This window comes from Aquila chrysaetos, chromosome Z (assembly GCF_900496995.4).
Source record: "Aquila chrysaetos chrysaetos chromosome Z, bAquChr1.4, whole genome shotgun sequence".
NCBI lineage: Eukaryota > Metazoa > Chordata > Aves > Accipitriformes > Accipitridae > Aquila > Aquila chrysaetos.
The window spans coordinates 10,956,063-10,979,765 of NC_044030.1; positions in this window are offsets into that span (position 1 = coordinate 10,956,063).

Consider the following 23,703-nt stretch of genomic DNA (forward strand, 5'->3'; position numbering starts at 1 on the left):
TTGTTCCCTGGCAAAGCTACTTTCAAGAGTAGCTTGTACTTTGTTCAGGCATAAAGGCGTCCCGTGCTCATGGCAGCTTTTGCCATTCCAGTTTTTGCTGTGTAGCTATTGCTGTGATCTAAGCCTGAAGGTCCTGAGCAGCCCACAGGTTCAGCAGAGCAAAAGGAAGAGCCCCTTTTTCCTCAAGGTCACAGGAGGAGCACTGAACAACCTCTACATGTCCAAACTGGAATAGGACAAGGGTATGCAGAGGGTCTCCCGACCATTTGCCATAGCAGGAACAGCACAAGCACTGGCTTAGCTGGCTGCTTTTCAGCTTGCTTCCAGCAGGAAAACTCCACCATCCCAAAACACCAGCTTTAAAAGAGGCTGTCCCTCTCTCAGATATGACTTTCTGGCATATAGGGAAGACATGGAGCCTGTGCTTTTGCTAAGAGATGCCAAAAGGGAGCCATACACATGGCTTTAAGATCAAACACCAGAAAGCTGCTCTTTCCTCCACAGCTGGGTGACTTACACCCTCACACAAGCAAATGGCTCTGCAGAGGCTTCACACACATAGATTCATCCCTCTCCATCTTCTGCATTAGAGTCAGCAATGGAAAGGCAATAAAGTTACTCTCATGATGGTACTTGGCAGTTTAAGGCTTGAAGCTGTCCAAAAGCATTAGTGTGGACCATGGGTCCCACTAGCATAGTATCCTGTCTCCAGCTGGGGCCATAAATGGATGTCCAGGAACCAGCAGCAGTTTTACAGCAATAGGTTATGCTGCATCTCCCCTGAGTTTTCTCCCAGGGTCGCACTTCTTAGCTTGAGGCATTTCCTGTAATGGATGTGATTTCTGACTCTTTTGTAACCACAAAAGAATTTATTTTCTGGTCTTGACCAGTATCCCAGTATTTTAGTATGATTTTTGTTGGGTCTTTTGAGGAAACATTACAGCAGCTCAGCTCCACCAGCTCTGCATCAGATGTATGACAAATAAGGCTGGCATGCTTTGCTGAGAGCTAGCCAAAGTCTCTGTCGCAGTGGTCCACTTTCAAACATGCAATGTCATCAAGGTAGGTGGTGTTAGGTTGATAAAGGTGTTCTTCTTTTCTTTCATTTCCAGGTACTTTGGTTCACCTGGTTACATACCTTATTCATGTATATTTGTCCTTAGCCAGCTGTGATTTCAATTTATGAGGTAATCATGGCACTGCAGCCATCACCTTGTTGTGCAGCTGTTGCCATTACAGCTACCTGTGGCATGCAGGGCTCTGGCACCAATGTGGTGGTGGCCCTCGGGTGAAGGCACCAGTGAGAGAAAGGAAGAAGCCATGCAGTGGTCGTGGTTTCCCCTTGCACTGGTTGTGTCCGTGACAGCCTGTGGGGAAGCTTTCACCCACCCTATGAGAAGCCACCTCCCCTGCTTGGCTTTGGAGCTGGCTGCCGCTGGCTTCATTGGGTAGCCTGGGGTAGCTTCTTCCTAGAGGAGGGTAAGCTTTGCCAGACGGAAAAATGGAAATACAGAAACTGTGCTGTTTGAACAAGGCCACAGATCAACTGGAATAACTGGGGAAGAGAACTCAGGTTACCAGTTTACAAACCCCAGCCACTACACTATGCCATTTACTGCTCTGGTACCACCGGCACAGGCATACAGATCTCCTGAAAGTGCACACTTGCGATGAACAGCTGTTTTCCAAAGTTTTTCTGAGGGGATTACCAAAGGACCTACCCGCTGTCATGGTGCTACAGGTGAAATTGTCCTATTTCAAGGGCAGTAGGATGTGGTGCTCTGGAAAGCGGTGGTCCTTAGCTCAGTTGATACTTCTGTCTTGCTCCTGACCTGTCACAGTGAAATGCTAGATTGCTATACGGATGAGGAATTGGTGTTAGCCCCAGTTTGCACACAAGGCTTTGAAACCCCATGGATATTAGCCATTGGCTAGTGGTCACACTGTGCAGGAGCGCAACTAGCTGAGGTTCCAGGTGAGGGTAAACCGGCATGTCTTTACCCATGAGATATATGGGGCTGAAAACTGTCTCAGGCAGCAAAGATTTGCCCTGCTTCCATTTATGTTGCTGGTGCAAAGCTTTGGAGGTTGGTTTCAGCTGCATGGGATGACCTGTGTGACCAGGAACATCTCTGGAGGGAGATCCAAATGCACATTGCGTCTGTAGGGTATTCTCTTCCAAAAAAATATCCCTATTTTTATCTTTACGATAAAAAGCCTGTACTATAAAAATCCCGTCTTTCCCAAAAGTGTTTACTAATGCTTGTAAACAAACCTACCCTTCCCACAGGCTATTTTCTTATTTTTACTCCCTTAAAGACACAACTCTGTGAAGGTTTGGGTTGGCGGGAGGTTGTTCTGCTTATTGCACCATATAACTTGGCTATGAACTTACACCAAAGTGAACGTGGCCGTGGAGGAATGTGGGGCCAGTCTCAGTAGTAAGGCAATGCCTCTCAGTTAGGGGAATTTACGTCACTGGGGATGAACTTGGCCTTGGCTACTATTTCCTTAGGATTTCATAATGAAAACCAGGCACACACACCAAGCAAACCTTACCAGAAGCACAGCTAGATGAATGCAAACTCCTAACGCTGCGATGGCTGGAGGTGGGGAGGATTTCCATGTAGTTCTGTCGGGTAGGGAAACTTGTGTCATTTGGGTGCATCCCCAGAGGGGACAGCATGTTCCAGTCCTCTGAGCAGCCCTGGCCCTGATCGCTTTGCTGGGAGCTCATTGAGTGACTGCCAGAATTAAAATATGTGGATGCAGAATGAGTACCCACAGATCATGACACCTGCATGCATGTAAAGGCATATTAGATTAGACTTGAGGCAAAGACACCTCAAGTATCAATTCCCGGCACGTTTTGCTTCCTGCAAGGTAGGTGACTGTTCTTCCTAAAGGCAACAAACCAAACACCTCTCTGGAAGTGGTTGCATATGAGTGTGTTTCTGCTCCCTGATTTTTTGTTCAAAAGGCAGTACCTGCTGTGGTTTTCCTTTAGATATATTGATGTTTCACCTGCAAAAATGGATTCACAGGAGGTCCCACACATACTCGTCAGCATTCTTGTTAGCTGTCAGCTCCATCTGTCCATGCTGTCCTTTGTGTTCAGCTGCTTTCTTTGCTATGTTATTTGGAAAATAAGGAGGAACTTTTTTTTTCACTCATCTCTTCATCTTTCTCTTTTTCTTCATCACTCTTTCTTGCCAAACATCTGTCAGTTGAACTGTAGCACTTTCCCTTGTAACCAGTAAGGATGTTTGGCCCTCTGAAAGCTTTTATGGAATGACACCCAGCCCTATCCCTACTTTGTTTTTCAAACAGATCCATCAGTGTTTTGCACATGGTCATACCAAACCTTGGTGCTGGGACCTAGCTAACAAAAAGAAACCTGATGCTTAGAGATCAGTGACAGTGCTTATCTTTAATGGAAACATCTTCTATGTTTGATGTTACATCCCCAGGAAAATTACAGTGCTTGTTGGCAGATGGACATCATTCATGCTTGCTGCACAAAATTACCCTTGGTACCAATCAGGCAATCACTGGATGAGAACTGTGTATACTTTTATCAAGTTTGATCAATTTTCCCACTATGCTATCTGTACTAGGCATATGAGTTATTTTTTTAAGGCTTATATGAGCTGTTTTATGGAGAATTAAACCTCCTTAAAAAAAATATGTATGCAAAGCAATATTCAAGTCTTACTTTGTTTCTATTTTTAACACTTTAAATAATACGTATTATTTCTTTCCTTCTGTTGCTCAAAGCTTCTCAGATATTGAACTATCTCCTAGTGGGAGGTCCAGATGTGGAAAACTGCAAAAGAAATGTCTCTTGCTGTTTGAGTGCTTTGGCCTCTGAACAGATTTTGCCTCAGGCATGTTCCCTTCAAAAATGCAATTATCAGCCGTGCCGCAGTAAACTGTTTTGTTTGTAAGTCATTACAGGTGTATTTTACAGTGGAGTGGTCAAGCTCCAGTGCAAACTGGAGATGCACTGTTTCCCAGCCTCCACTCTGGGCAAGTTACTGTACTTACGACCCCTGCTCAAAAGAGCCGGGCTGGTAGAGAGGAAGGAGCAAAGTGGCATGCCCAGGGACATCTGAACCCATGTGTCACAGCCAGATCATTTTCCTAGCCACTTGCAGTTGCTGCCTCAGCAGCAGGAAATGTATTGGAGAACAGAAATGCTGGCCCAAGATGCAAAGGACACCACCCAATTCTGACCAATTTTGAGGCAGATCCAAAGCAGGCTGCAGATTTGGTTGTGTCTATCTGCACCTCTCTGCTTTCAGCGTCCCCGAGGGCAGGCTGTGGTGAGGTGACACTGAGCTGGGGACAGTGCGTGTACCTTTGGAGCTGGGGATAAGAAAGAGTGGGGCATAACATAGAGGCACTGTTTGGTGTGGAAAGGCCTGGTCTTAATAAATAGGTAATAAAAACAGTAATACAAGATATGATAGTGGGCAATCAGAACCAGCCGTGAAAATCGGGTCTTCCTGAAGCCAAGGTAGACCTTGCCTTTGGTTCAGATGTGAGTAGGATCACTGAATCTTAAAAGCAGGCAGGTGAGGACCAAAATCATATCTGTGGTTCATTCTGCTTTCACTGCCATGTTAGGACCAAACCCCTTTTTTGGACCCTGTGGCAAAAAGAAAGTGGTTACGTTCTGGGTATTTTCCAGTCTTACCACAAACCTCGCTTCTTAAACATCAAAGCTTTTTACTAACTTCCACATTGCTCTTGTTAAGTGGGTCAGAAACATACTCATTCTCTCTTCATCTTTTTCTCTCTCCTCTCTCTTTTTTTTTTCTTTTTTTTTCCTTTTCCTTTGACAGCAAGTAAGAGAATAAACAGACTTCTGCTTGTTGTATTAATGCAATTCCACTACCCAAATGCTGGTCAAAGTATCCCCTTTCCACCATCCTTTTTCATAGCCACCTGTTTGTTTTCTCTCCTCCTTTACACAAGAAAATTATTCTGAAAGAGCAAAAGACTATAGGTAACTTGATTTTCCCAGCTTAATCAGTTTCAGCTCCTCAGAGATTTATTTTTCCTTGCTCAGAGTACCAGATCTTACTGTACCACTGCCTTATGGAGGTGACACCAATATTGCAGTTCAGTGGTGCAGCAATGCCCCAATGTGAACTGGAAAGAAATCTCTGAGAAAATGATGCTGTGGTCAGGGAAGGTTCAAAGCCTCGCTGATGCTCCTGAAAGGAAATGTTGTTGCTTGCTTCATGGCATTGCAACTCACTCCTGGTCTCTGTCCCTAGCTGTGGTCTCAAACCACCACACTAAAAATTGTGGTGAAGTGGGAAGCATTTAACCTTGTCCTATGGCATAATTATTCTCCCATTTCACAGAGGTTTGTGCTTGTAAATTGCACTAAAACCCCTACACAGAAGAGCGGTGTTTCTTCTTTTTTTGAGGGGGGGGAGCGTTTGCTTTGTTTACCTAACAAAGTTTAAGAAGGATCTCCTTGGGGATTGCTAGCTGTTCACAGAGTTCCCTTCTCACCTGCTCCACGCTCCTTTCTCCCTGTCCCTACCAGGGCAGTTGCAGACTGCTCAGCTCCTCCAGCTCCCGGGGCACACACAAACACCTCTGCGCTTGGGTAATTGCAGTGGAGCTGAAAGGTATTTCTTGCTGTTGGCAGCCATAAAAGCTCAGGTTCTGAAAGCCATTACACACAAACTTCCTTTCTCTTCCAGCCCATCTCAGGCCCTGCTGGCAGTCTGTTTGCTCCTTTTTCACCCAGGCAGTTAGCCACTTCCCAGGGCTGAGCTGTAGGAGGCCTGGTATATGTGCTGTGTCTACATAGATACTGGATCAGGTACATTGCAACATGGACAGATTAAAAGAGGGCCAAGAAACTTTTCCCTGGAAGTGTTGCTGTGCATGAGAAGCTGGGACCTGGCTAGGTGAGAAAACACACCAGTAACAGGACCAGCAGCAAGGAAGACACTGCAGTGAGAGAACAGAGGGCAAAACCCCCAGTATCTGGAAAGGGATTTTGGGACAGGGTTGAAGACAGTGTTCAAAGGGATGTCTAACTGCCATTATGACCAATGGGCAGCAATCCAGCTGCCGAGGTCCATATAAACAGTGTAAGGGCTCAAAGGCTGTCAGAGAATGGGGTAAGAATTTTCCACTCAAGAGGAGCTCGCCTATCCCTAATGCCTGGCTTCAGTTGCACGACACCCCTCAGCTGCTTCCAGGCTGCAGCTGAAAGCAGGGGCTTTAGGCAGACACCTGCCCTCCACACTTCCAACCCAGGGATCCTGCTACCTCCCTGTGCCAGCACCCGTGCCCAGAGCCCATTTGCCTTGGTAACACTGCAGAAAACTACCCACCTCTGGCTTTGTGTCCCTCAGGAGTACTCAGCAAGCAGAAATCAAACAGCTTCCCTGACAAGACCAGCTCTGTGGGAGGGATGCCTTTTCAGAAACATGCAGAAGCTTTCTTTTTTGGGGGGGGGGGGGGGGGGGGGGGGGGGGAAGCTTTTATTTGTTTAGACAACTGCTTTCTCACTTTTATTCTGGTCATCTTAACTACTCCCTTGCTTTTTGAACAAAACAGTTTTGAGTCATGGGAAGCATATGTTCTTTGAGTCTCTGGTTATTTTGGGAGGTGCCCAACCCCATGGATGACATGAAGTTTAGATCTGTTGCTTTCAGGGAAGGTGAGATGGCCTGGGGTTCCCCTTCTCCCATATTGGACATTTGGAAAATAGCCATAGGACAGTGAATGATGTGGTTTGGGAGTAGATTTTTTGCAGGTTACACACAAGAGTGATGCATGCAGAGTGAGTCCCCTGCACATGCTTCTCTCTGGGACAAGCAAGGTCAAAGAAATGCGGATTGAAGGGCAACCCCTGGGAATATGCTCACTGTGATGGTAACACACTGGGGTGCCAACATGCACTTCCAGTGTCCTCTGGGATCTTTCACCTTTCCTCCTTTACTGGAGGGTCTCAGTGTCAGGTTGTGTCAATGACGGATGCTGAAAAATGGCTGCTGACTTCTGCTGTAACTGTCCTTGAACCCATCGTCTTGCCCACTGCAAGAGCATGCATTGTGTTTGGACAGCCCTGCTATAACTTAATTAGCAGCCTGGGACAATTTATAATTAGGTTGTAATTTTGCCCTGCTTCCTGTACTTGATTTCTAAAAGGCCCAAGTAACAGATCCCAGGCGGCAGCAGGACAGATGTCTCCCTGGCTTCACAGTAATTAGCAAGTTGAATCAATGAAGCCTGTTTTTCCTCGTTAATCTGTCTAGTGGTTGAGCTACTCTCTGAATGCTGTGACGGCTAATATAGGTTGAACGCATTGTTGAGTGGAGAATGTGTGGAGAAGGACCCTGTTAAAGTGTTTATTTTCATGAAAAGGGTAAGAACTGCTTGGGACCTCAGCCCCTTGGTCAAATGCAGTCAACACTGACAAAATGTGTTTGAGAAGGGAAAACATCAATGGATCTTTGCTATTATGTTCATCCAATGGTAGACAGTAAAATGAAAACTATCCTCCTTTTCCTCCCCCTTCTGCACATGGGGAGCTAATAGAACTATTTTCCTTTTCATGGTCTTATTTGCAGTTTTACTCCCTGATGTGAGCCTCTAGCTGTGCCTAGAGCCATTAGCAACCCCCTCTGGGGCAGTCAGGTGGGATTATCTGCACAAGTTTGCCTTGTTTTACTTGCAGAGGGGAAGTGGGACTGTCCCTCTGGCATGTTTTATCCACAGCATATCTGTAACATTAACTACATCTGAATTCTTGGGAGTCCCTTCGCAAGCCTGTACCAGACAGGAAGAGAAATGCTGGTCAGGAGGTGGGTTTGCTTCCCATTTGTGGCCAGGTCATGTTTGTGTAGAGCAGGTTCAGCAGCACATGCTCCGTGTACTTCTGCAAATGCTGCGACTGCAGAGAGGGTGGGTGCAGAGCAAAGTAACGGCAGGATCTCCTCTAATGAGTTGCTGAAACAAAGGTGTCAGGATGATATGCTTGCAAAAGACTGTTCTGCAATTACCAGTCGGTTGGGTAATCCTTTTTTGTAGGTGGCTATCAGGCTTTCTTAGAAAAATCCTGTCTGCAGTGGCAGAGAACCTGTGATGTAGGCCATGCTTTCTCCTTTTTGGGGATTTTCCTGGGTTTTGAACTACACACAAACCAAAAGGAAGACTGGAATAAGCTCTGGGATTCAAGAGCCTGCTAGGAAAACAGACAAAGAAGCTCCTTCAGAACAAAGTAAACAGGTTTCAATCGCGGAGAAATGATGACCCTGGGACAATGATCTGAAAGCTGTTGCTCTGCAGACCCTCCTCCTCCTGGCACCTTCGACAAATCAGTTGCGTTTCCAACACAGGCAGGATTGAAAGACAATTTGTACCAAAAGGCACTCTGAACCAGAGCCCTTTCCTGAGCCCCATCCCTGCCAAGGGCTCTGTGCCATCTCCCTGGTTTTACAGAGCTTCTGTAGCTCCCACTGGTGTCTCCTGGCAAACCACAAAACTGTGGCAGGCATCAGAGCGCAATGTGGGGGATGGATGGTCCAACTGCTCCTTCAGTGATACTGACCTCCTTTGCCTGTCAATTACCCACACAGGAGCCTCCTCCGCTTTCCTCTCTGCTTCACTGGTAATTACTTAACAACGAAATCGCACCTCCAAACAAACCATTTGCTCCATGCCATGGTAAACAGTGTTTGGCTTCTGACCTAATTTTATTTTTTTTTCCCAGCAGCTACAGAAGCAAAAAGAGAAACACTGAATTCAGAGTGAAAACACAGGTCTATAAATAGCTGAGTTCGGGGAACAGAGGAACAGTTTTCTGGAAGCTGTTTCTTCTCCATAGGAGGACTGTGCCCTAGGCATGGCAGAGAGCTAAGCACCCTCTCCTGGAGCTTCCCAGGAGTCCACTGAGCTTAGTCTGTTTGCAGCTGGGTTTCTTCAACATCTCCTTTGGGATGTACCATTCGAGGCAACGTGCCCAGGACAGCGATGGGAATGCCCCATGGCTAGCAGCAGCCAGCCTCTCTCATCCCATGAACACTGCTTCCCAAAACTGCAGGAGAATGTTGAACAAATGGTTGCTGTTTCTGCTTTCCCCAACCTTCCCCCAGTTCTGCTTGTCTCCCATCATGTATGGGAGCTGGTGGCCTTTCTTGGGTGGTGCTGACCGCTGCTTAGTGCTATACAGCTTTATTTCTTGTGTAGAGGCTCTAGCTATCACCACAGCATGGTTCAACAACATTGTAGAGTCAGTGCATTTAGTTGCTGACCCTGCTTGAGCCCTGCGAGTTATTTCCTAACCTCTAAACTCATGAGGAGAGACAAGGAGAAAGCTGTTTCCCTCAAACTATTTAAACCCCGCTGAAGATGCCAGCCATTAATCTAAGGGGGCTGAGGAGAAAAAAAAATTGGAGAGGCTTGCAGGGACTTGGAAATGGATAAAAAGGGCACAGGCTGTGAAAGGCCAACACAATCAGTCAGTCAATGTCTTATTGACAAGCTTGTCTTCATCTCAGCAGCCAAACCGTCTGCGCCAACAGTTATGCTTGGGGCCACAGCCACAGTCAGCAGGAGGAAAAGCAAGAGAAGCAAAAATGCATGGCGTGTGGAAGACAAATCAAAAACACCTATGGGAACTGCGCAGAGAGTATTCAGATAGCAGAATAGGAGCAGTGGGTGGAAGGAAAGCAACAGACACCAGATGTATTGGGAGGATAATGCTGCTGCAAAAAGGCAGAGTGTTGTGGGATGGGTGATAGAAGTATGCCCCAGCCAAGGAAGGTAATTTTCATTTTAGCACTGGGTAGGTCTCAGCTGCAGTGACATGCATATGTGAGATACGTGGCACTCAGGGAAAAAGCTAGCTGGAAGCAAAAAACACTATACAGAAGCCTTAGAAACATACAGGTAACTGGGGAAAGGCTGAACGAAGTCCTCATTTACGAAGGGAAGAGAAGATGAGCACCTTCTTCACTTGGTTTTCAATCATGTATGACGACACAAAACCTTTCTTTCCAGGGCCTATTAGAAGTCAGACAAATAATCAGCCCCATTTGCTGCAACTGTGACCTGCGATGGCAAGTGGAGAAATACTTTCTGCAAGGGCAGGGCAGAAAAATATTGCCTAGAGCTGCCCAAACCAGAGGACTCTTCTTCCCTGACAGCTTTTGGGTGTGTTTAGACCAACTTCGGTCTGACATGGTCTAGGGATGTTGCATTTCTGCTCAATGCTGATGGTTTTATTTACTATAAGTCCTTTCCAGCCGTATATTCCTATGATTGCATGGGCCCTAGCTGAATGTGGAAGGAGGGCATCGTTATGAAGCCTGGTGTCCAATCACACGCATTTTGCTTGGACAAAAAAAAAGGCAGAAGGGCCTTGCCCAGGGTGGGGGAGCATTTGAGGAACTGTTGCCTGCAGGCATTTTCCTTCCCTGTGCAGTGCAGCCGGGCTCTGCCTTCAGCATCTGAGATGGATGGTCCCAGTCCTTGTGTGCATGTGCACAACTGAGCAGCCACTTGCACAGCAGAGCTTTCCCCATGTATTGGGAAGCTCTAATCAACACTGCAGAAATCTGCTGCTCTCTTTGACAACAGGCTGAAAATGATCCCCCTAAGTGTCACTCTAGGTGAGGACTTGTTTTTTCCTGAAAGGATGCTGCAAATAGTAGACATCTTGCAGCACACAGTAGAAAACATCTGCAGCTTTAGGAAAAAAGCACATCCTGGAACAGAGGGCCAGGAAGAATGAGAATTTCCCAAGCCCTTTTTATTTATCAGTTCAGAGACATTCTTCATCCATTCTGCAAACCCAAGCCCAAGACATGCTGCAGCTTAATCCTGGTTGCCAGCATGTCAGCATATTTCAAGAGCAATCCCATCAAAGCCAGCAGAACTGCTCTGGAGGTCAGACCAGTGTAGTTGACACATTGTCACCTTGCATTGCATGCTCTTAAAACAAGCTGTTATGCTGGCTTCAGTGCATCCCTATGCTAGATTATGCAGTGTCCTATCTTGGAGCATTCCTTCTTTGAAGACAGTAGTAAATCCATTTCTAGCATGCATTTCACAGAAGGTCTCAGAGGGAGCAGCAACCAAACCAGGGCAGGAAACCAGAGATGGAAGATGTGACTGTGCCTGGGAGGTTGGGTATAAACCACCTTGGGTGGGGAGTGGGTGTGTAAGCAAATGAGAACGCCTTGGAGGTGGATGCTGGACTGCTTCTTCCAGGTGTGCTCCAGAAGACCTCTGCTTGTCCTGGTCTTAGTACCTAGTGCCCAATCTGTGCCCATACATCCCATGCCTACCCACGCTTCTTTATACTTAGGTTGCCAGATGCTGGTGAAACCCCCTTTTTTTCATTTGCGTGTTGCTGTAAATGCAGGCACTGGGAACAGCAGCACTGAATCTGCACTGGACCTGAGCAAGACAGGCTCTCCATAAGTGAAAACCAGCCAAACTAAAAATAACTTTAGGGCACAGAGCTAATGCATCAAAAAAAATTTTATGTATTCAGATTGGTGTGTTTCCTATTCAAAAATTATATGTACAGGTTGAGGTCCTTTTACATTTTAACAAAATCCTGGTTTTGCTTAACCCTTGACTGTAACTAGACATATATGATGATGATGTTTCCCAGTGGGCTGGACTTTTTCCTAGTCCGCATAAGGAAATTGGTAAATAACTTGTTGAGCTACCTAGCCTGAGGACCCAGACTTCAGATCTTCAGCAGAAGATACCCGGTTTTGCCTTCAGATAAAGGTCTTCAAGAGGTTCTGGCTTCCAGAGACGAAAGGATAGTGCACCAATCAATCCTGATGTTACTTACTGTAGATCCAGCCTGATAGATCTAAATCGGTCCACCTTCATTTTGATTGTTAATCACTCCCATGCACCTCTGCACCACTGTTTGAAAGTTTCTTTTTGTTAAATTGCTGTTGCAGCTGTGAAGATCTTTCTAACATACATCAAGAATGGAAAGCACGTACATCAGAAACTGAAAGGAGTTAATTCCTTATATTGTCAAAGTGTTTCTTTAATGCAATTTAGAAAATGGTTTCCTTTTGCAAAAGCCTGGTCCAATACACAACCAACAGGGTGCTGAATTGCAAATGTTCTCAAGAGCAACAGTATACCTAGAAAAGAAAACTTAATGTACAAGCACATAAATATTCACGTTTTTGCCAGTGTGCACATATTAAACCAGTGTTTTTACGCAAAATAAATGTACAAATGCACATAGACATTCAGGTTCCATCATGCCTTTTCTTTTGCAAAGAAATGTTGTGTTTTGTTCTGTAGTAGCTAGGGAAATGCTTGGGGTTTACTGTCTGTGCACAATGCCATTTCAAGGGGCTGCTAACTGTAGCCATTTCTGAGGGAAGATTAACTAACTAAAACTGGGGAAATAAAATGTATTCTATGCTTTTGCCAGAGAGATAGTTGCTACCTTCTTTGTTTTTTCATTTGCTTCCTTTTGCTCAACCCAAATCAAAAATAATTCAGATGGAGAGTATTACAAATTACCTTGCTATGACTTCTGGGCACCAGAAGTTGCATAGCTCTTCTGTGGTTTTGTGCTCATTCCCTGTGTTTCTATGCTCTTTCCACTTGTTTCTGTATTTTCGATTGCTGGCCTCTGATTTTGGCCCACGCACACCTGAGCTGGCGTTACTGTGGCACAGGGTCAGCCCTGTGCTGAGGGTAACGGGGGCTCTGCAGTAAGGTCTTAACCTGGCCCCTATTCTGGCCAGATGGGATGGAGTCTGGCAGCTGTAAATGGTAACATGAAACTACTGAACACTGCGGCTGCGGCACAGCTGCTGTCGTAATCCTTCCTTCAAGCGAGAAAAACCAGAGCGGTGATAGCTCTGAAGTACACAGCTTGGACATCATCCTGACCATGTTTGTGTCTCATACAAATTTTGTTGGTTTATTTATCTGTTTTATATCCGATGAATTAAGTGGAGGTAGGTCACAGAGCACAAAAAAATCCTCACTGAGATCAGCTGGGACACAGAAAAACAGTTCCTGTCCAGTTCTTGAACTCTGTGGCTCTTCCTGCCCTGAGGGGTGAGTGTTTTTCGCATGGGTGGGCTGGTGGAGCTGGAAGCCACCCACCCATCCAGGCAGGAAATCCCTGCACAGCCCGGCTGCGTTTCCCTCTAAGACCCGTACAGGTCTCCTCTAGCTGCTCTCTGCAGAGCCACTGTAGAGGTGGTGTAAAGCCGAACACGTAATCCCTGCTGGTAGACGGAGCTGCAGAAAACTCAGTGCCTTTTCAGGCTGTCAGAAAGCATCTGGCGCAAGTGGAGCCAGACAAGCCCTACGCATGTGCTTTGGCTTTCCCTTCCCAAAAGCAGGGCAAGATGACCTCTTATCTCTGTCCAGGTGGGTGGGTGATCATGGTTTTGACAGAACGCGTGGGCCGTAGTAAGCAGGAAATCCAGGCAAACCTTGGGGTGCAGGAAGCATTTTCAATCTCTTGATGTCACAACAAATCCCAGTTAAAGTCTTGCGGGTCGTGTGACCTGTGCAGGTGAAAGCCCAGATGGTGTGAGAGCAGCAAACTTGACATGCCAGTCCATATGCAGAGCAGGACGTTACAAAGTCTGCAGGCTTCTGAGCAGGGGAGAAAAGGGTCTCTGTGAAACCCTCTCCATGCACTTGTCACAGACAGCCTCCGCTTCTCCTGTCAAGGTAGAACAACCAGTCCCAAGCACTGAGAAACTGGCAAAAGAGGGCCAGAGAGGGCTGATGGCAGCCATCACAGAAAGTTAAAATTCTGGTTAAAAATAGCAGCCTTGGTTGAGCTTCCAGTTAAAGAACTGGAAGTCATGCCTGATAGCAGCAGATTTTAATATGGAAAATAGGAACAGCTTTCATGCCACCATAAAAAAAATAACACATAGTAGGGTTTGCTAGTAACGTCTCTGATGAGGGTGACAGGGTCAGCTGGAGTCCTCTGACAATTGCCATTATCCCATGGTGCCTGATACCAGCTGTCACATTTGGCCAAACCATGATCTGATGCAAGTCAGTGTTGCCCCATTGCTTCAGTGGAGATAAATGGCCTCAATCAGCAGATGGTCAGGGTCGGAGGCAAAGAGCTTGTGCTTTCCCTGTAAATCATGGGTTTTCCCTGTAGTGTTGGACCAACTCCCAGAAAACAGATGAGAAAGCCAAACCTGAACACAGCTTCCTTAAGGCGCCTTTCATGTTTCAGCCCTCGCACCGCTACCTTTCGGGCTGGTACACTGCACGCACCAGTGCACCAAGTGAATGCAGTGTGGACTTCATACGGCATGAGCCAGTGTGCAGGTTTCTTTGGAAGAGGCGGATCACAGGGCAATTCAGATTGGGAGATTCTCATGACACAGCTATAGCATTCCTCCTCTCCTAGCTGTCTGAGCACAAACAAATTTCAGTGTGGTCCTGGCGGGCTCTCATTCCCAGAAGGGCTGTAACCCAGCATCACACAAACACTTTTTGTGTAGTCTGGGCTAAAACAGAGCTGGATTGCTTACAGCCCTTGTTCACTGCAGGGGATTCCCTGCTCTGCCGGATGCACTCATGGTCCAGAGACCTGCTAACAACAGATCTCATTCATGCTGTCTGAGCAGAGTTGGGTTTTCCACAGCCCTGTCCACCCTCAGATGTCACCAGATGAGTTTCATGCCATCCTTACAATAGTGACGCAGCAAAGGGTTGGCAGGAACCGGGTCCGTGCCAGGCCTGTGCTGCCTGAGCAGCAGTCACCAGCCATCAGGATGGTGAGGTCAATTGTTGCTGTTTGCTCGCTTTCTCTGTGCTGGAAATTTTAGGAGCAGATGGACGATCCGGGCGGGCTTCCAGACCTGTCCACTGTTCTGACCCTCAGGCTCTTGCAAGCGTTACCAGAAACATGGGAAGTACAATGTGCATCTATCTAAAAACCATCCAAAAGAAAAGCAGGAGCCTCTCCAAGGCAGCTCACATGAGCCTGCAGAGCTGCACATGCTGAGTAGCCCAGCTCTGTGCACTTGTTTGCCTTATGGATTTCAGCAGGACGATGCTGCATGGAGCTGACCAGTTTGGGTGCCACTGCAATACTGGGAGTGCTGGGTCTGTTCTCCCCAGGAAAACTGGGCTTGCTGCCTCCTTGGGTGAGCCACAATCACTGCCTCATTGCAGCTACCTGTGGCTGTAGCTGCATCCCAGCAATGGGTTTCCCAGCCCAGTAGAGAGGACCTCAGTGGGGAGCCCTGGCTTGCTCTGGGCTGGATGAGAGGCACTGATCTGGAGCTGACAGGGCCATTCCCAGTTGTCTGAGCTGTTCATTCCTTTCCAATCCCATAATCATCCAGCTACAAACAGCCTCCTTGCAGTACAGCCCTGTGGGAGTAATAGGTGTATGCTCTTGAAGCACTTGGCTTTTGCCTTCCTCCATCGCTATTCTTCAGCAATCAGCCAGCTGCAGATACGCTGGGAAAAAAAAAAAAAGATGTTTTCCCCTACCACATTTAGTTTTATTTGTATTTTTTTTTTAATATCAGCTTAAATTCAAGAGGATTTCTCAGTTAGTAGCACACTAATGCAGCTCTCATAAACTCTGTTATCCTTTGTAGGTTTCAAAACCTGAAACCTCGAAGTATTGTAAGAAAAAGAAAATTAACTGCAACCATAATATCTGAGGGCGGAAGTGTCGTCTCCTTGTTTATACTGTTCAAGCTTGCCAATAAGTAAGATTAATTGAACCCATTGGTTGCATTCCTGGTACTTCCACAAACACTCACTGTATTTGGCAGGTCACTGACGTTATCCTTCATCCCAAGTTTCAAAATGACAAGCTCTCCTTATAATGCTAAAAGCACCAGCTTTTCAAGGGAATTGGGAAGAAAAACATTGCAAGTGAACCCCTGAGGGCTGAGCCACTTGTCTCTGCTGAAGACAGGTCCCTGCTCTACCTGGAAGCCTCCAGATGAGATATGCCCATGTTCCCGGGTATTAGTGATGGGGAAGAGAATAGGCAGGACACCTCCCCGTTGTGCTCACCGTGAGGAAATTCTTTGGAGAAACAGGAAAGTAGTAACAAAGCAACTAAAGGAGCAGCCAAGTGAGCAAAGTCATTGGGGGAAAATGAGAGAAGCAAATCAGTGATCGGAAAACTGCAGCAAGCACATACTGTTTGTTCAGAGCGTCCCAGACCAGGATGTTGCAAATGTTGGCTTTCAGCCCCCCAAAAAGCAACACTATTGGCAGATCTAGCAAAGTAACCGAGAGTGAAAGTCTCAAGACAATGGAAACCTTGTTCAGTGGCACGCTTAAATAAAAGACAGCTCATGGTAATGGCAGCTGGCTCAGTGGATTCAATATTAAGCATGTAGTCAGATGTTTTACTGAACTGAGACCAGTGCTAACCTCTGCCTGCACGGAGATGACTGTTCCTCCTAATGAGATTTCAGCCACAGCAGTGTAGGCAGTTTGGAGATGACTGTTTTGTCCCTTCCTGTGATACACTAGTTCTGTGGCTAAAGTGGGGACTTTCCTCTGCAGGGCCAGCAGCTGCAACAAGCACTAATACACAGATGTAACACGCATTAGCTGCCATAAGCGTGAAAGAGCACTCAAAATAAATCAACATGACGGTCTATGAGGACCACAAATACTCCCAGTCCCTGCTCTGCTTTGCTCAGCTCAACATAATTTGGGATAAAGTATTTCAAAAGCCATGTAAGGTAACCTGCTTAGATAGGCAAGTTAAGTAAGGGCCGGATCTGGAGTTCCCCTGGGTATGCATGCAGCACACAAAAGCAGAAGTGAGTCCTGCTGAATTCCCGATGATTAAAATGGTTCAACCAAGGGGGGGAAAGATTAACCTTTTTTTGTTGTTCAGCATTGATGATGGAAATCGATATTTACTGTTTGCAGGAACTGGATTTATTCAGCTGTTGCTAAAGCTGTTTAGAAAGTGATACCCTTTACATACAAAATGCCCTACCACCCCAGGCAAAAGGTGGGTTGTGTGGAAGTCCATGGGGCATTTTTCATGGAGGTGGGAACCACCTGAAATCAACAGTGGGTCTAAGCAAATGTAAAGTCATTGCCCTTGACGGACCTCGGTCCTGGACTTACCCCTGCATCACAGGATCATGCCCCAGTGGCTTGCTGGGGATGGGGAAAGGGTGTGCTTGGTGAGAAAGACGGGTGCAGAGAAGGCAGAGGAGGGCCGCTGCTTTGCTGCAAGTAGGCACGGGCACCAAGGGTGCATGCCAGGCAGGAGAAGGAGCCATTTTGGGGAGCAAGTATGTCCAGGGGCTGCACTGGGTGGGTGCATGTGCACCCACCATTTCCATCTGCACTTGCTGGGCACCACCTTGAGGGAGCAGCTGTGGGAGTGGGTTTCCAGCTGTATTTGTGCTCTTGGCTGCCTGCAGGACTTCGCTTACGGTCAAGAAAGAGCAATGAGGATTTGTACCACACTGCTGTCTGAGAGAGGGAAAGCAGCCGTGCGAGACAAATGTCTGAGCCGAACAGTTGCTGGAGAGATGGAGAAACCTACACCCACCCTCCACCCCGAAGGCAGCTGCTATTCATGGCTGTGCTGTGACATACCTTTCCCGTGCGCTGCAAAGAGGCTCTGGGGTCAGAGTGACATAGTTTTTCTTGTGTCGGGCTTGCTCACCAGGTACTGCTGTCCCGTACTGGTAGCCACCGCACGCTTGACAGTGTTGGGCTCTGCAGCCTTACTGTCATGTTTCACACAGCAGGGCCTGGACTGGTATCCTCACGAGGAAAATAAAAATTTGCGGGCTAGTCCACACTCTGTAGCAGGGAGGGGATCCCACCTTGCTGAGGATGGGGAGACACATGTGCCCCGAGAGGCTGCATCCCCTCTTCTACCTCATTCACCTGCAAAACCATCCTCTCCATCACCTCAGTCCCAGGAGCATCACTGAGGGTCAGGGCAGGGGTGCCAGGGAGCTGCTGCCTGCCGGTGGCAGCACAAGGAGACCCCAGGGAGCCGGCGTTGCTCCTGCCACCCCTTCCACCTTCCTCCTCCTCCCCAGGTTAGCAATCCCAGTTGGCACAACCTGCCGCCCTCCCCAGACCCTGCTCCCCGCTGCCCGTCCTGTCCGCTGGGGAGAAGCTGCACGCAGAAGAGCAGCGACGGGGAGGGGGCCAGGGAGCTCCAAAAAACACAGAAATACGTACAGGAAATAGCTCAAGTGAATGCTGAAACCCTGAAGATTTATATCCTACTTTCTCCTAAGCCTTTTTGTTCTTTCAGCCTCCCTCCCTTACTGGGGTAAATCAGGTACTTTATCTGTGTATTTATGAAGAAAAAACATTATCTTTCCCTCCTAATCCAGTTTCCAAACACAGCATAATGAAAAAAAAATCTCTTGTGCTTATCCTAGGACACATGTTTGTGAAGGGAGGTGTGTGTGAGGGAGACAAGGAAAGCAAGTAAGTACAAAAGGAGAAAGAGGAGGAGGTGGGGAAATGTGTCGTAAACAGTTTCCTCTTGGTCCCCTCACAGCTGCTTTGTTTTTTCTTTTCCTGTCCCTTATAATTTGAAAAAATCTCATCACAATAATGGTTTGGGGGACAGTCAAGAAAAGGGGCCTTGTAAAAAACAATAAGCCATTTTAGAAAGATCAGGTCTTTCCTGTTAACACAATAATCCACTTTTCTTGGGCTAGTAAAAATCTCAACTTTTGCCCTTAAACTCTGTCTTGTACTGCATGCCTTATAAACAAAAAGTAACAAAGTTTGGCACTTAACAATACTGAGAAAAACCATTTAGGTAGGAAAATCAGAAATATTATAGGCAGAAAGGTTTGCTTGCCAATCCAGGGTACGGCTTGGGATGGAATTCCAAATATTTAGCACGTTGAGAATGGTTGCGATGAAACTTGTGTGCTTTAAAGAATGAGAGTACATTCACTACCGCAAAAGTTTTCTGGTGAAATCAGAAACTTGCTGCAGGGTAACCCCTGACTGAATAACTATGGAAAATGGCACTGTTGCTACGCTTACAAGCCTCTCCCGCTTTTTGTCAGCATTTATGTTTCCTTTGAGTCATGCCCACAACTCACAGTGCAGCATCTACTTGCTTGTGAATCACAGCAATAAAAATAAATAACCAAGAAGAAGAATTACCGATGCAGCATGGCCACAAGCACTGGCATGGAAAATGGTCTCTTCTCCTAAGGGTAAGCTAGCAGAGTGCTTTAAAATCCCTGTAGATACAGCAGAGCTGTTTGACCCCACCACAAGAAATCCCTGCTCATTTGCTCATGCCTGCCAAGCACTGCACACAAAGGTGATGTGGGGATGGGGTGGGCAGCAGGCGAGCACACAGCGGTGGAGCAGAGCGGGTGCACCCTGCCCAGCTCATCTGGCATTCACTGCTCGCTGGCTCCAAAATATTATCCTTCCGAGGTCTTCTTTTCAAAACTCCAGCCACAGTCCCTCGGCAACTCAAATGCTTAACTGGCAGACCGTGTTGTGTCAAAAACATCACGGGGATATGGCATTGCCCCTTTGCATGTGTGAAACTGCTACCTTGCTGTTTGGTGCTGGCAAAGGGTGCCTGATAACCTCTCTGCAGAGGTTCCACCCCTTGGGATCCCGTACTGGCAACACAGCTAATTTCCTCAAGCTGCCCAGGGGTGGTGTTTACATACCAGTCAGAATGATTTAAGCAAGCCTTCTTGTGTGTTTGAAAGTCAAATAGTTTCATTTCATAACATCTGTCATTTTATATAAATAGAATTGATTACCAACTATTAATGCCTAATTTTTTCTACTCCTCTTTGGATGCTTTTCAGCAAAGGCATGGACAACTTGGTGCCCCCCAAACAACCTAGCTCGCTGATGGACAGTGCTGGAAACAATTTGTCAGCAGCAATCTGGCAGATAAGGCCCATGCCTCACTTTGGAAACCTGATGCACACAGCGCAGGCACCCTAGTAAGCCGGTGCCTGGAAATGGTGAATGTCACCGATGTGCCCAGCACGCACTGCAAATCCGGGCTGCCGGGGCCCAAGGCTGTGCTCCTCAGTGTGGAGCATGAAGTCCCCAGGTTTCTGGCAGCATCAGGGGTGGACCAGGTGCAGCAGAACATGTTGCGGAGCCAAGCATACACGTCTGTGTAAATAACTTCACACAAACCCTTGCTGACACCATCAAGCTGGGCTGACAGTTTCACTGTGCTCCCCAGGAGGCACCTCCATTCTCATGCTGGACCGGTCACACACTGCCTGTCAGGCAGCTTGCCCCAGTTCATCCTTCTTCTCTCCCCCTGAAAGTTTTCATCCTCTTGGGACACTGTCTTGGGGCACTTCTGCCCTGGTGTGTGATCGAGCTTTCCCTCTGGAGATCTGCCCATGCATTCCACAGCATTTGCCAGTGGAAAACATTCATGCCCATTTTGATATCTTTTCTGATAACACTGCTGATAAATATGGACAGGGAGAGGCTCAATTTTTCATACATGTGAACTGATTATATTTCAGCCCACTCGTAAAAATGCTACAGGTGGCAGAGGGGGAAGAGGGGCAACTGAGCACCCATGTCCCCCTTTGCCAGCACCAGTGAACATGTTAGGACAAATGTAGTGGGTCTCAAGCTCAACATAGCTTACGCTGTGAAATTGCCAGGCATGCAAGTGCTGCATGCTGCCAAGGCATGTCAGCAAGCCTTGCCATTTTAGATTGTCTGGGCAGTCATTTTTATTTTAGCTGCTTCGTTAAGATAAGTCTTAAACATCCTCGTGTCTGTTGTGTTAGTACAGGAAGCAGCTCTGCAAAATCCTAGTGCTTCATAGAAGCAGCTAAAAGCTGGTGTTTCTGTGAAATGCCGAGGAAGATTGATGGGCCAGCCCCCAAGATGTTTATTAAAGAGTCTGATGGTTCTCCTAAAATTTAGCTATCCTTTTGAGATTTCTTATGTATGTGGCATTTGTGTATTTTTAAAAAAATCATTGAACAATGGGGAAAAAAAACTTTGCAAGTAATTGTTTTCTGAACACACCCCATAAGGATTCTCTAAATAAGCATATTTGCGTTGAGCTGTCACTGAGCACCCATCCCTGAATCTAAAACTCAGCTTACTACTGACAGAGAAGGAGGAGGGTACAATGCTATAGTTCATAGGTTTTAGGAAGGACAAAGATTATTGACCTTTTTTCCTTCCTCTGCATCTCCCTCCTTCCATTTTTCTCAATTTGCAGGAACCCGGTTTGTGAAAACTAGCAAAATCTGAACCACTGCTGACAGAGAAACTTTTCCTGGTCTCCCTCACTGCCGCTGCAGCCACCAAAGAGGTGGAAAATATCCTCAGTGACTGTTCAAAGGATTGACAGAAGAAGCAATCACAAGTGGGAAGATCAGAAGCCAGGCTGGGATGGGTTCCTCCAGCTCCATAAATCTCCACCAAAACAAGAGAGTGGTCTGCTTGGTTTTTTTCTTTTTTTCTCTTTCTTTCTGTTTTTTTTCCCCAGCACTCTGAATCAAAGACAGGCTTGACTTCTCTGGAGACATTTGTCTTTCTGTTTTATTTCAAGCTCCTGGTTTTGAAGCAACAGTAACACAAAGTGTTCCCACAACAAGATTTCATGGTCTAGTACTTATTTTTCTAAATCATAACTGCTGAGACTTACTATGTTCTTGGTACTGCTTTATGCATAAAGTCAACACTGAAGTTCCTGTCGGCCAAAGTCCCTGTCTCCAAGCATGGCTTTAGTTCATTAATATTACAATGCTGAGCAAGGAGCCCAGCAGTAGGATTCTGTCATATATTCGAAAGACACTTTGGGGGTTAAAAAAAGTTTCCAAAAAGTATTTGAAGGAATACAACTGGAGGCTTCCAGGTAAACCCTTGGTGCCCCGATGCTAGCAAGGAAGCAGTGGTGTGAGAGGAGGCACAGGAGTGCCAGGAATGGTGTACCTCCTTTTCTGGGATTTGCTGTATCAGAGCAAGCCCTACCCACCCATCCAAAACTCCTGGTATCTCTCTTGGGAAAGAAGGGCAACACCTGGGAGCTGACTAATGGGAGCCAGGACTGAGCCTCTGCCTGGATTGCTAAAGTCTGGTCCTTTTTACCACTCTCCTGTAATGTACAGAAACTGAACAAGCCCCAAGCCCTGATTCTTCCCAACCTGATCACCAGCTGACCACATGTTTGAAAGCTGGACTTCATAGTATTAAGAGGGCGGGCCAGGGGTTTTCTTACTGACACAGAAATATCCATGTAGGTGATGAAATGCCAATGCTCACCTGATGCCGTTCCAGTGGAGTGGTTATTGCACAACTGACACGATGCTACCTGCCTGCCAGGGTGCTGATTTTTCAGGATTACTTGCAGAGACACCTTTGCTATGGTACATCTTTGCTATAGAAAACTGCGTCAAAACATGTGCCGATAGGGAAGATGACTTGGGGTGAAAGGCCCACAAGACTCCTTGTGGCTTTGCTGGAAAATCACTTAAGCCCACTTTAGGGGAAGCACAAAAGAGCAATGTTTGTTCAGCCAGTGTGACAAGAAAGATGGGCAAAGAATGTGACAGAGACAGCCAGGAAAACTCCCTTGCTTGGACAAGAGTGTCAGTGCAATTACTCTTTCTTACTCCATCTACAAAATAGTCCCTTTTTCTTACAAAGTGACTCTTTTCTCTCTCTCTCCCCACCTCTGACATATGATCTTCCTGCTTCAGCAGAGCTACTGTGATTTCAGCTGCTGCCTCTGAGCTGATTTGAAACATGAGGCCTTTAGCTGGTAGCCTGCCATAACCATTCTGCATCCTTCATGCTTTTGCAGGCCACAAGGGCCACACCAGCTCAAAGCACAAGCTGGAGCAGCCCCATTGTCACTCTAACTTGCACTGGTGAAGGCTTCCCACCAAAAAGCGACTGCATTGCTGGAGCACACAGCCCTACCTGGCCCCAGAACACAAACAGGAGGACGGTCAAGGAGAAGCAGCAGGGAACCCACAGCAATATCTCTGGAGACACTGAGAATCCTGCAACACCAGGAAATTCCTGCTTTGCTACTTAAAACCACTTCCAGACAATTTTTTCCTAAACCACACTTCTCTTAAGCCTCCAGTGCACAAACCCACAAAAGGGGAAGTCTAACCAAAAAAAACCCCCAAAATCTGCAAAAAATTCACCATGTGAACTTCAACATTTCCCAATAAATATTAAGAAAAAAAATTACCTGACGAAAAGACTAAACAAAAGCATGGTGAGGCCTTCAGGATTGATTTAGGGAGCATTTTTAATTAAGCAATTTTACTGACACCCCTGCACAGGCCTCCAGACCTGGGTCTGCCATGCTTTTTTGTAAGAATTGGCTGCAAGCCACAAGCCCAGGATGCTGCACTTGTGCAAGCAAGAGGTTTCTGTCCTGGCATGGGCACCAAAGCCAGAGCTTACGGTTTGCCTGAGGCAGGGAGCCCTCCGGTGAGCAGACCAGAAGCAAACAGGCAGGTGAGTCTCCCAGGGTGGAAGGACAGGCACCAAAGCATCATGTTTTCACGGGGAAACTTGCTCTTGTTACCACTTCTCAGATGGTTGGTGTATTGGTAAGGATGGGAAAGGATGTGTAGGAAAGGATGCATGGGTGTTGTCCCCCCAGCAGCAATGCTGGAGCATGGATCAGGCACACTGTGGCTTCAGTCCCTGCTGTGGAGGGGC